Consider the following 15649-nt stretch of genomic DNA (forward strand, 5'->3'; position numbering starts at 1 on the left):
CCTTCTGGGTGTTCCTTGGCTTTGCTTGACTGGTGAATAAATGGTCCTAATATCAGATGTCTTTTTTAAAATCTTAAAGGTTATACTAGTTCTGAAAATGATTTTCTCTGTCAGTTAATCCTGAGTTTGTGATATCTATGGTTTGACCAATTTTATAATTACAATTTATATTCGTCATGATCATGCAAGTAATTAAGTAATAAACAATAACTTATTCATATTTAAGGATGTTTATCAATCTAAAATATATGTATGTTTGAATTTTTTTCTGGTCTTTTAAATAACTTATTTATAAGTTACACAGAAAAATCCAGCTGCCAATCTTTATTTTTTATGGCCGTCCATCATAGTGTTTGAGGTGCCGTGGTATAGTGGTAGTCAACCTTGGCTTCTGTGCAGGGCCAGGGTTCGATTCCCACTCACGGCAGTTCACTTGGCAAGTGAACGTTCCTTCGCCCGGGTCAACCCATGCCATGTGAGGGGAATTGGGTAGTCAGTTCAAGGTGCTGACGGGACGCTCATTAGTAAGCGTCTATAGTTGCGAAAATAGGCCTCTAAAGCCTCCTGCAACTCAACCAAATAGAAATAGAAATAGTATGTACACAGTGAGGCTGAAGGGGGAGGGGGGTTAGCAAAAGCGTACGCCTTTTGTTTGAATGGCGTCATTTCTGTTGTTTTCTGTGTACAAGGGGGGAGGGGGTGTCAAATATTTGGGAAATTCTTGCGTACGTTCTACATGGATGACCTCTCATATCAATCGTTCATGGGAATCTGGGCTGTAAAATTTTTGTCTGATATGAAAAAGAAAAAAATTTCCACATTGATTTACACTGGCTGCTTGCTGGAACTGGGTGAACACGATAGTCTATTGAATAACAAACTACTACATCATGATTTCTATGCTGGCTGTAGTAATTAGTTATGAAATAAACTGTAGTGATCAGCTGAAGGACTATTGTTTCCCCTCTGAACGCTCCACTTTCTATTTTTTCTGGATATCAGGGGGGATGGTTTTGGGGACTTCCCCCTGGCCTAATGAATATGTCTATAATATATTCGATCGGTCGGTCGGTCGGTCAATCGGTCGGTCGGTCGGTCAATCGGTCGGTCAATCGGTCGGTCGGAATAGACCGTAAACCAGAGAGAAGATTATTAAAAACTAGACGATAAAATAGTTTACGGTCTGTACATCCAGGCTAGGTTTAAGCTAGAAAGTCTCAGCATTCACATTCTAGAGACCTTTTCCTAATCAGGATGTTATGCTTGAATAATTAAAAACTTTGGTTCCATTTATCTTTTTAGAACTGAAATAATAAAATAGAAAATGTCAAAAGAAATTAACAAACGTGTTGGACCAAACGGAAAGTTCAAGAAAAATGTAAGAATCTAGATGATTGAATTTTTTAGTACACCCTGGTATACTTTGCTCTATCGAAATACTTTTTTTTTCTCATACAATTATTGTGTTATTATTTTTTTGATAAATCTACATTACAGGTAAAATTCATTCAAAATCCAGATGCACGGAAGATGAAAGAGACTGCAAAGTTAAAGAGTTTGACTTCTATTGTAAGTTAACTGAAAAGTTTTTGCAAATGAATAAACCCAATTTTTATTAAGGTCAATGACACATATCTTTTGAGCCTGATATTTTGTTAAAAGTTAATGTGTATGAAACTAAAGAAATAGACAATTTGTAAATGAATGTGACTTTTAATGAGCTCTGAGCTAAATCTTTAAATTATAAGAGCATAAGAAGTCTGTTTTCAATTCAAAGTGCATTAACAGACAAATTTACACAAACCGCCTGTCTTGGATAACTTAAGTGATATTGGCTTTATCTCGTTTTAAGATTTGTAATTTCATTTTACTTAGTTAAAATTTTTACCTATGTGGATTATAGATGCAAGAAACTGCTGTCTTAACAAATATGCCAGTTGCTGTGCTTGCCATGAAATCAGATGGTCAAATTTATATTGCAGGTTTGTTTGTTTAGTTTTTTATTTTTGTTTTTCCAATTCAATAATTGCTTTCTTCTCTAATTTTTTATATGCTATATTGCAGGGTGATTAAATTGTACTCTAATAATGTGAAGGATTCTCCCTTTCCTGAAATGGACGAGTGTGGGGAAGGATAGACTTATATACCTCTGTATACACAATTTTGTCATAAATGAGTTAGTCTTTGAAATGAGAGATTTTTCCTGTAATTGTTTTAGGGTCAACAAAAGGCCTGGGCGAGTTCATTTTGGACAAGACCATGGATGAGGCAAAGAAAGATTTGACGCCTGAGCTGAAAGTGATTGGCTGTTCTGAAAATTTAGATATAGGTAAAACTCTTTTTAGATTTTTATAAAACATTTAGATTTTCAAGTGTGTTACTTTTGGCTGGAGGTATCCCTTAGTCTCTGTTCAACAGTTATTGAAATGAAAATTATGTCTTTTTTATGAACCAGTGTTTTAAACATTTTCAAGACTTTTTGATAAATTATTGTATTTAGGTTTTGTTTTTCCTGCACAGGTAAAAGAAAACGATCTTCCTTTATTGATGAAAATGGAGACTTTGCTGTTCCTGGAGATTGGGAAAAATTTGACGCCCATGATAAGAGAGATTTAGTTCGTGACCTCGTTGCATGGGATGTGGTAAAAAAATGTTTTATTCTTTTAAGCTTGTCAGTGTACTTTCTGTGATCTCTGTTAACTCTTGAATTAACTACACACACATAATTACACTTTAATAACTTTGTTTTCAATTTCAAACTTCAAAGATAAGTGATTTTTATCTTTTTAGACAATAGGTTAGTGGTTCTTTGATTTTTGATCCTTTATTTCTAAATTCACATTTCACAATTTACTCATTTTTTACCTACGAAATTTTTCTACCTAATTTTTCTAGAGAGCTTTTCTAAAATTGATGGAAGAAACTGAAACAATTTCATTTGTGTATACCATTTTGCCAGGTCGTCCAGAGGCCCAGAGAATCTCATGGAAGAAAGAATCAAGACCAGATTGGTGGCCAAGTGATATTCCTTTCAAACAGCCAAAGAATATGTGGGTTGAACCACTGGACAAGATCATTAAAACGTCAATCAAATCCAACATTACTATTTATTTTATGGTATCTGTTTTGGTTATGTTTGTTTTTTTTCATTTCTTTTAGAATTAAATTAAAAGAAATAACTTTATTAACTAAGAGGATTAACTTGGAAAATAAAAATTTTATTTGGAAAATTATTATGATTTTTAAATGTACAAAAAATTAATATTCCTTTTTTACTTTAGGATTGCTTAGCAGAATACGATTTGCCTGATACCAGATCCTTTGACAAACTACTGGCTGGCTGGCAGCATCGTTTTTGTCAGAAGCAAAACTTGTCAAAAGCTGGTTGAAGAAGTGGACAGAGCCTTCTTCTCTAGTTGATAAAGCTCTTGTCACACTAAAGTAAGTTACATTATAAATAGAAACTTAGCTGTACTGACTTGGTATACTAGGTAGATGCCTTTTCCAAGCAATATAAATCAAACTGAAAATTTTTATTTTTAATCACTTTATCAAAAATATCAACTAATACGAATTTTGTCTATCTAATCTAATTCATTCATTGAATATTTTGTCAATTTTCAGGTATAGAGAAGTGCTGAATGTGGAAAATGTGGAAAGTCAGCCTGTGTGCTTTGAGAGGATCACGCAATGCTTCTCATTCTCTGTTCTTCAAAGTAAAAAATATGACGACTTTTTTTGAACGTTTTGGACTGGGCATCTTGTGTCAAAAACTATCATCAATTATTGACTGTAAGTTTTTGCTATTATTGAATTTATGAAATAAGATGATTAGCAGCTCTTAGTCAAATTTTATAGAATTATGTTTTAACTGAGTAAAATTGACACTTGTTTCTGGGACACTCTGGCATTAACCTTTTCTTTTAAGACCCTGGGATATTACATGTGATTTTTCAAAGGATTGATAGTCTAGGACACGATATGCTTTTCTTATATTTCTGTATCATAATTAATGAGATATCGTTTTTGATTATCTTTAAGATGAACCACAGGGGAGATGATATGATCCCACCCATAGAGGAGGAGCCAGATAAATTTGCTGCTGCTGTCCTGGCTGATCCTTCGTTAATGACCGGTACTTTTACTTATTTGTCATAAAATAAGATTTTTGCTTTTCAACCTGTTTCAACGCCCCAGTTTTGCTTTTTGTAGTTCTGTTTTATGTATACCAAGGGTATAAAAAAAAACATGTACGGGAAAATCTATTTTTAGTCTAATTTTGATTTTTAGAAACCATGTTGCTTCACCAACAAACTTTCATACACCAACATTCATCTTCATCCCGACGCAACATCATCAGTACGAAGGACACTCTCATTATGAGTTTTTAATAAGTTTTAAATATTGTATTGTTATTTTTAAGTAAGTTTGCTAAGTATGTAATAAAATCTCTGCTATACTTACAATTTCTCTTCGCGTTCATCTCTAATCCTAATGTCAATAGGCTTATCATGAAGTCAACGTCTTTGATATACAGTAGAATCCCAGTTATTCGAAGTTGCAAGGGGGGATGGATAAGAATTTCTTCGAATAACTGTATAGGAGATCGACTTTTCTGGATAAATGAGGCATATTGTGGTTCACTTGAGCGTAGTAAACACAACAAATTTTTACTTTTGAAAAAAAAGAACTAACTTCGAGATGATAAGGATTTGCTTTCCGCTTAAATGCCTCCACTTTTAAAAGCGCATCGATAGCAGCAAATCTTGCTGATTTAAAGCACTGAGACAGGGTTGTATAAAGAGAACAGCATATCTTTCTTTGAAAGAAACATGAAACAAAAATTGAAACATGCTCTCTCATCTTTTTTACCCACCCAGGACCTTATTCCAACCAGCCGCGCTTATTAAGTTTTGAGATTTTTTCCAAACCCCCGCATATTCCAACCCCCCCGGGCTATTAGTTACCAAAAAGTACACCCCGTCTTTCTCCTGAATGAGCATATGCGTTTGGTTTTTTATGCATAAAACTCATCGCTCAATATCCCAGAAAATCTGCTCTTGCGCGCTTAAAATCGGAATCCCATCCCCCTTAAATACATTGATTCAAAATATTATGCTCTAAACAAATGCAATTTCTCGAAAAACATTCTCTTGCGCTTAAAATCGGAATCCCATCCCCCTTAAATACATTGATTCAAAATATTATGCTCTAAACAAACGCAATTTCTCGAAAAACATTCTCTTCTTGCGCTTAAATCGGAATCCCACCCCCCCCTTAAATACATTGATTCAAAATATTATGCTCTAAACAAACGCCATTTCTCGAAAAACATTCTCTTGCGCTTAAAATCGGAATCCCACCCCCCTTAAATACATTGATTCAAAATATTATGCTCTAAACAAACGCAATTTCTCGAAAAACATTCTCTTGCGCTTAAAATCGGAATCCCACCCCCCCCTTAAATACATTGATTCAAAATATTATGCTCTAAACAAACGCCATTTCTCTCTCGAAAACTTCTCTTGCGCTTAAAATCGGAATCCCATCCCCCTTAAATAACATTGATTCAAAATATTAAAATATTAAAATGTTCCAAATAAGAAAAACCCGAAAACTTAACTTGCGCTTAAAATGGGAATCCGAGGGGCTTATCTTCATTTAATTTTGGAAAAACGAATTTGACCTAGTTCGCACCTTTCATTGGGGGTAATGACCAATTATTGGGTGACAGTAAAGAATTGAGGAGAGTGAGCATGGGCTTGTCATCGGAATATCTTATATGAATAATTTATGAAATGATCGGATGCTACTTAAATAATTATGATACATTGAAATTCAAATATTAACTAATTATTTTAATCAAATTGCTAAAAACTATGATATAAAATTCCCCTTAAGATTTTGAAAAAGAATGTTCCCCTTCTTAATCCCTCCTTGAAAGGTTTTTGACCCAAGATTGGCATTTTTTTATGACAAAGTTACGTCTCTTAAAAAGGTACGTTTTTATACAACGTTTTCCTAAAAAAAGCATAAATGCCAAATTAATGCTGTATTTTACTGACTTGAAACCTTTTGCACTTCATTATTCAAATAGTATAGTAAGATAATTCTATCAAATACTCCAAATGAAGAAAATGAATCAGATGTTCATTTGTTCTCTGTTTTTACAGGTAATATCTTGTTTCCACATTTACACTACACGCAGTATCAAATATTTTTTAAACCTTAAAACTTCGGTATAATAATTTTCTAGTAAATTGAAATAGAGCTAGAAATTTACATTTGAACATGGTATGCAGTTTTGAAAAAGTTACAAATTATAGTTAATTATTAAAAAATTTAGAAGAAATATTGAAATATTGGTCACAATAGTCGTAAATGATTCTCGAGAAAATGTAATCACTCATAAACTATACAAATGGAAAATAAATAGTTGAAATATACAAAATAACACACAAGGGGCCATCCATATAGTACGTACGCATTGAAGGGGGGAGAGGGGGGTTGAGCAAAGCGTACATCGATTGTTTAAAATGACATCATTTCTATCGTTCCCTGCGTACAAGGGGGGAGGGGGTATCAAATTTACGTACTATATGGGGACGGCCCCAAGGGATAATGGCTAAATCTGATCTCATGAAACATTTCTTTTCTTATTTAAAAACTATCGATTTTCCTAGCTCATAAAAGGTCCAAAATATTGATAAATTGATAAATAATATTTGAATAAAAATACTATATACATCGAATTAAATTAAATAAGAAATATATTATAATAAATAATGACATTTACCAAGATTTTTGCCAAAAAACCCTAGGGAAATGAAAGAAATTTGTTGAATAAATAGGCCGATTCGTGAAAATAAATTCTGCAAAAATTAAATTATCTTTGAAAACAATAACAATTGACCTAGAACTTAACATTAGGAACACAGATAAAATACAATATAAAAATGTAGGTTTAATTAAAATAGATGATTCTACCGTAGGATCTTCATTTAAGTTGAAAAATTAGAACAAAATATTTAAAGTAAATTATTTTTTTTGAAATGCTTTTTATTACATGACTTGCATTAACCATTATATTGTAATTTTTAATGTCTCTTCGTCCATATCGTTGGCGAATGGCTCTTGCAAATGCTTCTTGACAAAGGCCTCTTGCCAAGACGAAAAAGATTTTTTTGCATCTTCGTATGCGGACTGTAATCGAGAAGCTAAATTTGAAATTATGTTTTTGCATATTTCACCGTCCTTCTCATAGCGGTAGTCCTTGAAAAGGATATGGTGTTTGTCGAAATTCTTGACCTCGTCAGTAACACCAAAAACTTTGTATAGACTTTTTCCAGGTTTAGATTTGAACAGATGGGATAGATCGCCATTTGTAGCTGATCGAGTTTGTCGTTCTGAAAAGATAAACATGTTTTTTTTATAGTTATGCTTAGCTATAAATTGATATCAAGCTGAAATTATGCTTGTGATGTGCTTATCTTTCCGAAAAAATAGATTGTTTTTTTCTGTAGATTTTTTTGTCACCAAATTGAGTGCAAAATAGCAAGCCCAGCCCACGACCAAATCCAGGTATCAGTATGCTTATAAACGTTGTAACATTCTAAGTGAGACTTACCACTATTTGGTGTAAGTTTTTTTCCAGAATCAGCATTGTCATCAAGTTCGTCAGGTATTTGAAGTTCTAAGAAAGATATTTAGCGGCTGATATTAATTCGAAATTGCCACATGCGTGTGCATAATCTCTTTAAAAACATCTTTAAAACACAATGAATCAGATGAAATTCCACGAATTACCTAATACGGTTTCGTCATCTAGACATTCCTCTTCTAAACTACTTCTGGTCTCGCGTCGTCATTTTCTGTAAGGAAATGTAAATTCAATCGTTTCAGATACAATATTATAAACATCTATTTGGTTTATTGTATCCCCTTTGAAGTCAGATGATTGTTCAGAAAACAGATAAATTAAAAAAAGATTCTGACCTTCATCGTCAATTAAAGGTTCGCTTGCCAGGTCTTTACTAATATGTTGCCAATTTCTTTTGAGCGTCTCTTTCAATTGGTGTTGTACCTAAAAATGAAAATATAAAATGAATATATGATGCGGGTCTGACTATGAATTGTCTTGGGGGGGGGTCATTCTAAAGAACGACAGTACATTAAAGTACATTAAAGACGAACCTCTGCAACACTTGTTGATTTGAAGTCAAACATTCGAGGCCCTTCTGATCTCTCCTCTGGCTGGTCATCGCCATCAAAAAATTCGATCATATTACATTTCTTGACCCACCAAGGATCATTCTGAGGCAGAATGTAGTCGACATTCTATTCAGATGCTCTGACCACGAGTCGTCCGTTTCACCAAGATGGAATGTTGAGTTTTCGTGTTTTGTCTAAATCAATAAATTACAAGTATCTTTTTAAGTTATGTTCTTGATCGCTAACTCAATATTATGACACTTTTTCTATCGGAACACCCGAATAGAAAAATCCAGAATTTGCCATCTATCTTTTTTAAGTTTTTAGGAAAAAGTGATGCAACGTGCTGTTTCATGGTATAATATTAGGGGCCGGGTCATAGAAAGTCAGAAATTGAGATAAAATGCCAAGCAGCCCCTGCCGTGAGTCTACACGTGTGTCTGTTAAATGCGACAAAGAGGAGCAATAATAAAGAACATACCTATCAACTGTTGATATACTTGAACTCTTGAGTCCGTGGTATCGCGACAACCATAAATCTTCTGAAAAATCTTTTCAGATTGATATCTGTTGGAAGAAGGGAGATTAACCGCATTAATTTAAAAGGTAATCAAATGTCACAAAAACATAGCGTGAACGTTTCGCAGAATATCCAACACTAATCAAAATCCTTGAATTATGATAAACAAAAATTGGAATTTGCAAATGAATAAAATGAAATCATGCCTTATCAAACCACATCCCGGATTGATTCTTTCTTACGATCAGACGTGGCTTTTAAGATACCTCGTATTTGGCTAAACAAGCGTTCTTCACTCTCGGAGAAGAGGGACGAGGGAGCAATGATACGAAATACTTCAGGAAGATGGACGCTTAGCGAATGATAGTAGTACGTTCCATAAAATTTGTTTAGCGATGGCCTGCTTCCGAATATCTGTTTACAGAGAAGTGTATGCTTGTAGGTGATATATGTATGCGCGTAGAATAAATCTTGGTGAACGCTTCTGGGCTGGGAGATACGCAAGGCGACTAATTTCTGTGAGTGTATAGAGAGCAGCTCCTAGAGACAAAATAATGAAATTGTAAGTAGCAGCGTCCAAAATGTAAAAAAGTCGACTCTCATCTACAGTTATCAACAGTTGAAAGTTTGAAAATAAAAAATATCAGTATCAACCTCACTTTACGTTTACCTTGATTTCACGAGGACAGCTTGAATGGTTCTCCATAACCCAGCACATGAAGAGAGCGGACAGTCTGTAGTCACTGCATCGATTGTGTCTTTTTCACCTAGATGGAAGTGCAAAAAGTCTTTTTAAATTAGACATTATTTAAACTCAGAAAAACGGAACTTAGCAATTCCAAAATCAATAACAAAATCATTTTACAAAAAAAGCAAATCATTCGAAAATTTGTGATATTGAAGCACGAAGAGGAAGTTGAAACTGGTTGAAAAGTAAATAAAAAATTATTTTTACCTAGAATGGATATAAGCTCATTTTGAAAAAAGATTTCCATATCTTTACTGAGATGCTTTGGTAGAAGTTCCCACATGTTCTTTATGTGTCCCTTAATATCGTGCAAAGGCTCGATTAGAGAAATTTCATAGTGTTTGAGATTGATACGTTCTAGGGAAAGCGATGGATTGAGGAAGCAAACAGCAGGGATACGGCACAAACCAGCCAAATCCATTTTCAGCACATCATCTAGCTCATCTTTCAACCATTTACCTATAGTAAAAAAAAAAGATAATATTGAAGTCTTCCGTGTTAAAATGGGCTCTCAGAAAAAATTTACGAAGGAGAGGGTATGGACGATTTATTGTCAAGGGGTAGCAAAAAAGACTATGAATCCAAGAACCAAGTGTCAAATTTCTAGGCTTCAAAAATTAAACTTATCTTTCATACCTTTGACTTTTTTGACAAGATCCCGCGCGAAATTTCTTTTTTCCAATTCTTTCACTTTCAACTTCCCATATGGATTGATAGCATTTTTTTGCCTACCAGCAGGACCTTCTATGAGCTACAAAATAGAGAATGTTATTGTTAAACAAACAAATGGACTTTGATTTACTGACTGTTAATTGTTTGTTATTATTTCTTCTACAGTGGGGGGGGGGAGGGCACAAAGATACTACACAGCATGACGGGAAAAAAAACTTACTTTTGTTCTTCTTTCATCAAGGGATTTTACAAAGTTGTTTTTGAAAGCATACGCGGTGTTTCCGAACTTGCCCGAATGACAGCCACACACACACGGATAATTGCCACCTTGTGAGTTTCCAGATTCAAATTGGAGTTCGGGATGGTCACCTTAAATATAATAATTTACAAAGTCGAAATATTGAATGACAATAACGTTTGATAAAACCTCTAATGTTTAAAATAAATTATAGATGGACAAGGCTAGAGAAAACCAGATTTCATTATATAGGCACAGTGGATCAGGTATCCAAGAGTAGAGAAGTTCAGAGGAATTATCAAGACCTTAGTATAAGAAAGCCGCGGCTGGAATGTTTACAGCATAGTCATCAAATACGACATAAATTCAGATGTTATCATTCCAGCCGCAGCTTTTTTTGATACTATTATAAGACCTATTAAATTTCTTTACCAATAAAAAACCTCATAACGTCTTTCACTAAAGCATCTCCGACTTTGAAAGGCTCAGCCATTTCCTCCATACCATCCAAACGTGACTTAACATAAGTCAACTTTTCTTCTGTATTGTCTTTGCATTGGCCAACGATGAAAATTTCGGGTTGTTCCACTTTACTTTGCACATTAATGGACTTTCCAAACAGTTCACGCATCTCCTTGTCAGTGTAAAAAATATCATCTGAATATATGACCTTGACGGTATACAGGAAATAACCAGAACTCAACATCGAAGTGTGGTCACCCCACGTTAGAAGAAAACGATCATATTCAGCCATTGGTCTCAAGATGCCTGAACAATAACGAAGTTGTAAATTCCGTATATATAGCTATGGAAAATAATTATTTTTTACCTTCAATCTCAACCGAAAATGCTTAAAGTCAATCATAAAGCTTAAGGCTATTTCGTGACAAAAAATGAATCAGCAGCCTCTACACATTGTAAGTGCGCTTAACAGGAATATGTATGTTGACCTGACTAAAGAGAGGGGTTAACTATTTACCCATAGATTTGTGTTCCTCAAACATTCTCCTTCGAATTTCCTCCAGTGGAAGTTTGCGTCCACGAATTTCAACCTTTTCCTTAATAATTTTCCCCTTTTTAAACTTTATCCTGATGTAACATTTTGGTTCAATCAATTCACCGATTAGAATTTCTCCCCTGTTGATTTTCTTCAGAAGTTCTTCCTTTAAATACTTATATGGTCTTGGCATCGGCAGAGACACACCTATAAAAACAAGACAAAACATAACATTTTTTACCCATGAAATTCTCATCAGTATTGAAAACTTAGGGGGGTAAGTTATTATTGTTATTAATAGATATAAACTTTTCTATCCACAAAAACTATAAAAAAGGTCCATCCACTTAATTATTTTTCTAAATTTTGTAATAAACACTATATAAGTCAATAATTCTGGGCAATTGTCTAAATTGAATCCTGATTGAAAATGGTATATCAAAAAACTCACCTTGCTTTTTCAATTTACACCTTCTCACTCTGTCTTTATTTATATAGTTGTTTTTAAATAAACTAATATCGACTTTCTCTGCCTCTAAAAACTCTCTGACAACCATGTTAGCCTGAGGACTCTCTGGGATACCAAAAGGTTTTCCAACTGTTGATAAGCAAAGCTATAAAAGTAATAAAATAACAAACTCTAACAAATCAGGAATCACTGTATATTTCAGTCTATAAAATTCACGTTTGTGTCATTTACAAGGAAAAGAAAAACATGAAAGTTTCAAAAAAAATTCACTGAAACATTGAAATTCATTGCAAATAGTTTAAACTGTTAGAAAGTGGACTATAAAAGAGCTATAATAGAAGCTCTCAAAATTTTGTCCATCTAACTATTGATGTTTGTTAAACAATAGTCATCATATCAAAAGTATATTTTAACAATATGATGAACTATTGTGGTCGTTACCTTTAGTGGAATAGCCAGGTGTTATAACTATTTAACCCCCACTACCCTTTCCGCTTCAGGGCTGTTTCACTCACTGGTAGTGAAATCGGTGGCCGGTAACATTATAACCTGAAGCATATGTTGAATTTCAAGACAGGTTTTGTTGTTTATTGAGTATAAACATAAAACGTGAAGCAGTTACTTCTAAGACTAAATTGATTTTAAATGAAAATCCTTTTAGGAAGAAACCACAAACAGTATTCATTTTAATTAATTAAATGCATTATTTGATACTTGATTTCATACAGCCGGTCTAGTAACATCATTTTGGGTATTTGTACAAGCTCCTGAATGGAAGTGTTGATTAATTAAAGCTAATTGTGATATCAGACATTCACATGAAGAAATTTACTCAATTTAAATTATCAAGCCTCTGTTTCAAACCTTTGATCCTTTTGGTAAACTGTTGACATGATTCAACAAGCCAGCTTTATCAAAGTCAAGTTGATCAAGGTTTTTTGAGCTTCTCTTTTTCTTGCATTTTCCTGATTCTTCGTCTAGTTTACCTAGGAATTAGAATAGAAAGTTTACTATTTATTTTATTGCTTATAATACACAAGTCATATATATGTCATATTACCTAATGGAAGCAATATTGGCAAATTTTCAAAATACGAATTGGTTCTTTTTTTGTTCTAGACAAAAATTGGGGTTATATTTAGTATTTTGAAAAATTTGTCATTTTGCTAACATAAGCTCTCGCTAAAATTAAAAAATTGCATTATTTTCCTAATCATGTTGTAATTTTTAAAACTATGGAGTTTTTCCAATAATTATACATGTTAGTTTAACACAAGGTTCACAGAAATGAAAACTAGATTACGCTTCTCTGTTCTTGCTTTAGCATCTGCAGGAGATTCCATAAACATTGCCTTTCTTTGCGATTCATATTGAGATGCTGTTTGACGTGTTCCAAAGAGAACTTGAGAATCTCGCGAATATAAAACATTCTGAAGCTCATCTCTAACATCTCTTCGGATCTTTCTATCTCTTTTTTTTCCTCTCAGCCTCTGTTGGTTTTGCTTGCAGTTTTGCCTCTGGAACTTTACAAACAACATCAGTAAATTTTTTCCCATATAAACAATGGAATTCTTCATTCAGTTTGGTCAAAACAGTCGACGCAGCTTGTTTTTGATGTTTTACAGAAGGAGTAGAATGAATGGGGATATCAATCTTTAATGACGAAAATGGTGTTGTTGGCGTCTTTGGCATTTGTAGATTTGAGGAAGGTGTGGGATGAGGTGTTGAAGGTGAAGAATGAAATGACTGAGATGGTGTTGAGCATGTTGAATCCAAAGAAATTGAAGGCACAGGAAGTCTGGGCGAAGGATCAAAGATGATAAATTTACATGGCTGACATTCACGGACAGTGTGTAAACGTTTATGGCCATCATCCAAAGCAATTTCTCCATTCTCCAAGAGAACATATCAATCCATGCTTCTCTTACTCCTTTTTGTAGTTTCTTTTTATTAGTATTTAATACAAATCGATTGTAATATGTAATAAATTTTTGATAGTCCATGGTGATATGCGCAAACTGCGATGAGAATTCATTGTACTTTTTTTGTTTTTCTTGGGCATGGTATTTTTGGCTGATTCTGAAGAGAGTTGCTTTCAGATATTTGCAATGAAAAACAGTAGCCATGTTATCTATATCTTCATCTAAAATAAATTGTTCGTCAAAATATGCCCAATTAGAACTGTCTATTTACATATTTGAATTAATTGAATGGGCGGTAACGCCGCCAAAACGCTCAAAATGGTGGCAAACAGTGTTTCAGTGGATATATCAATAATTATAAGAATAACTCTCCCGGGCCTTAAGAAAAGCTTAAAAAAACATCCTCTATTATAAAAAAAGAAACACAGGCAAAAACAGTTTTTGAATCTCTCGTTAACGTTACCTCGCTTTGCGTATTTTTTGTAAAGGTTATCAAAAATTAAATGGTCAAAAATAGTCTCTCTAGGGTTGATATATTTAGTCTGATCTGACCCACCCCCCCCTTCTTATTTTATTTAGCCTTTGGGTGGTGGTGTCTGGGTTTATCTATCTGTTTTAAAGTAAATTCTTACAACAATCACAATATCACAAACACTTTTATCAAATATCTGAACCAATACATCTCTGTTGACATTTCAATCACCTTCCATTTCAATCTCAAAACACAAATTTTCTCGTATTGGCGCCTTTCATCGCATCTTAATCACACGGCAGACGAAGTAGTCTTGAAATCCGGGGGTAAGTGTAAAAGTACGGGAAAGCGCGTTTCGACATCCAAATATAGAAACATTACGTCATAAACCGCAAATCGCGAGGCGGACCCATTAGCCACCCGATTTTTGGGGAAAAAAGTTTCTGGATGAATTTGTACCAACGTAACGCATTTGGAAAGCATTACTTAAATGTTTTGGCCTTATACTTAAATAAATCGTCGAAATTGTATCGATGCAAACCCCCGGAAAATTAGAAAAAGTAATATAATTTGGTGATATTTGATAAATAAATTTAAGTAACAGTGATTTTCAAATTCTATTCCAAAATGTGCTTCTTTTGATGTATAATGTTATATGTTTAACGGGGTGGAAGTGCCTCCGGAAAATTACGGGAAATTTTGGACACGCATTAATTTACCCGAGTTTCAGGACTTCGATTCATTTCTTTAAAACACTGCATTGAACGCTTGCAAAGAAGTGAGGTCGTTTGCCGTACGAATGGCTACCCTTCAAATCATTTCAATATTTTGCCGGCGACGAAATGCGACTGAATGTTATTTTTGTAGGAAAATCTTTTACACTCAAAACGGTCGGTCAGGTTCGGTCTCGTATTTTCGAGAGATTTCCTTGAACCACCTCAAATTTGCCATTTCACTGGATGCATTTTCTGAACCAGGTTCAAAATTAAATTTTTCCTAGCACAGAAGCAGCTAGATATGTAATCCCGCAAGAAAAAATCATAACAAATATTTTTTACAGCGCGGGAAAGCTAGCTACGCCGTACACACATAACCTAAAGATTTTTTAGCGCAGGAAAAGCTAATTTTGTCGCGCGCACCTCGGAATCGCACGCCACATGCATACAACCCCTTGTAAAATAATATCGAGATATGACCAAGAAGAAAAATCAGCTCCGATCAGAAAACTAGATTTCACTTGAAGAAAGGGTCTTTGTATATTTCATTTACTAAAAGGGTTGGGGTGGTTCAGCTGAACCATTTGAACCCCCTCAGATCCGCCGCTGGGTCCTACGCATTGCTAGATGCACTCTTCTTTTCTTGCGAAAACAAATTGAAAAGTGTTTTGATAGATTTCCAGA

The 15649-nt window shown here is 34.2% G+C and overlaps 1 protein-coding gene and 3 long non-coding RNA genes across 5 annotated transcripts in view; 1 reads left to right on the forward strand and 3 right to left on the reverse strand.

The window, feature by feature from the left end:
• LOC136798636 (protein dispatched homolog 1-like) overlaps nucleotides 1–15649 on the reverse strand; it is a 249251-nt gene that overhangs the window by 216656 nt on the left and 16946 nt on the right. The window lies entirely within an intron of this gene.
• Nucleotides 3351–4129, forward strand: LOC136798606 (uncharacterized). The gene is made up of 3 exons (XR_010845404.1): nucleotides 3351–3441; nucleotides 3625–3792; nucleotides 4042–4129. It is a non-coding gene; the product is annotated as an uncharacterized lncRNA (long non-coding RNA).
• On the reverse strand, nucleotides 7109–7844 carry LOC136798607 (uncharacterized). Its single transcript, XR_010845405.1, has 3 exons — nucleotides 7807–7844; nucleotides 7628–7693; nucleotides 7109–7406 (listed from the first exon to the last, which is right to left on the reverse strand). It is a non-coding gene; the product is annotated as an uncharacterized lncRNA (long non-coding RNA).
• LOC136798608 (uncharacterized) lies at nucleotides 11094–13728 on the reverse strand. The gene is made up of 4 exons (XR_010845406.1): nucleotides 13159–13728; nucleotides 12720–12841; nucleotides 11369–11593; nucleotides 11094–11157 (listed from the first exon to the last, which is right to left on the reverse strand). It is a non-coding gene; the product is annotated as an uncharacterized lncRNA (long non-coding RNA).

Source organism: Clytia hemisphaerica, unplaced genomic scaffold (assembly GCF_902728285.1).
Source record: "Clytia hemisphaerica strain Z4C2 unplaced genomic scaffold, Clytia hemisphaerica genome assembly, whole genome shotgun sequence".
Classification (NCBI taxonomy): domain Eukaryota; kingdom Metazoa; phylum Cnidaria; class Hydrozoa; order Leptothecata; family Clytiidae; genus Clytia; species Clytia hemisphaerica.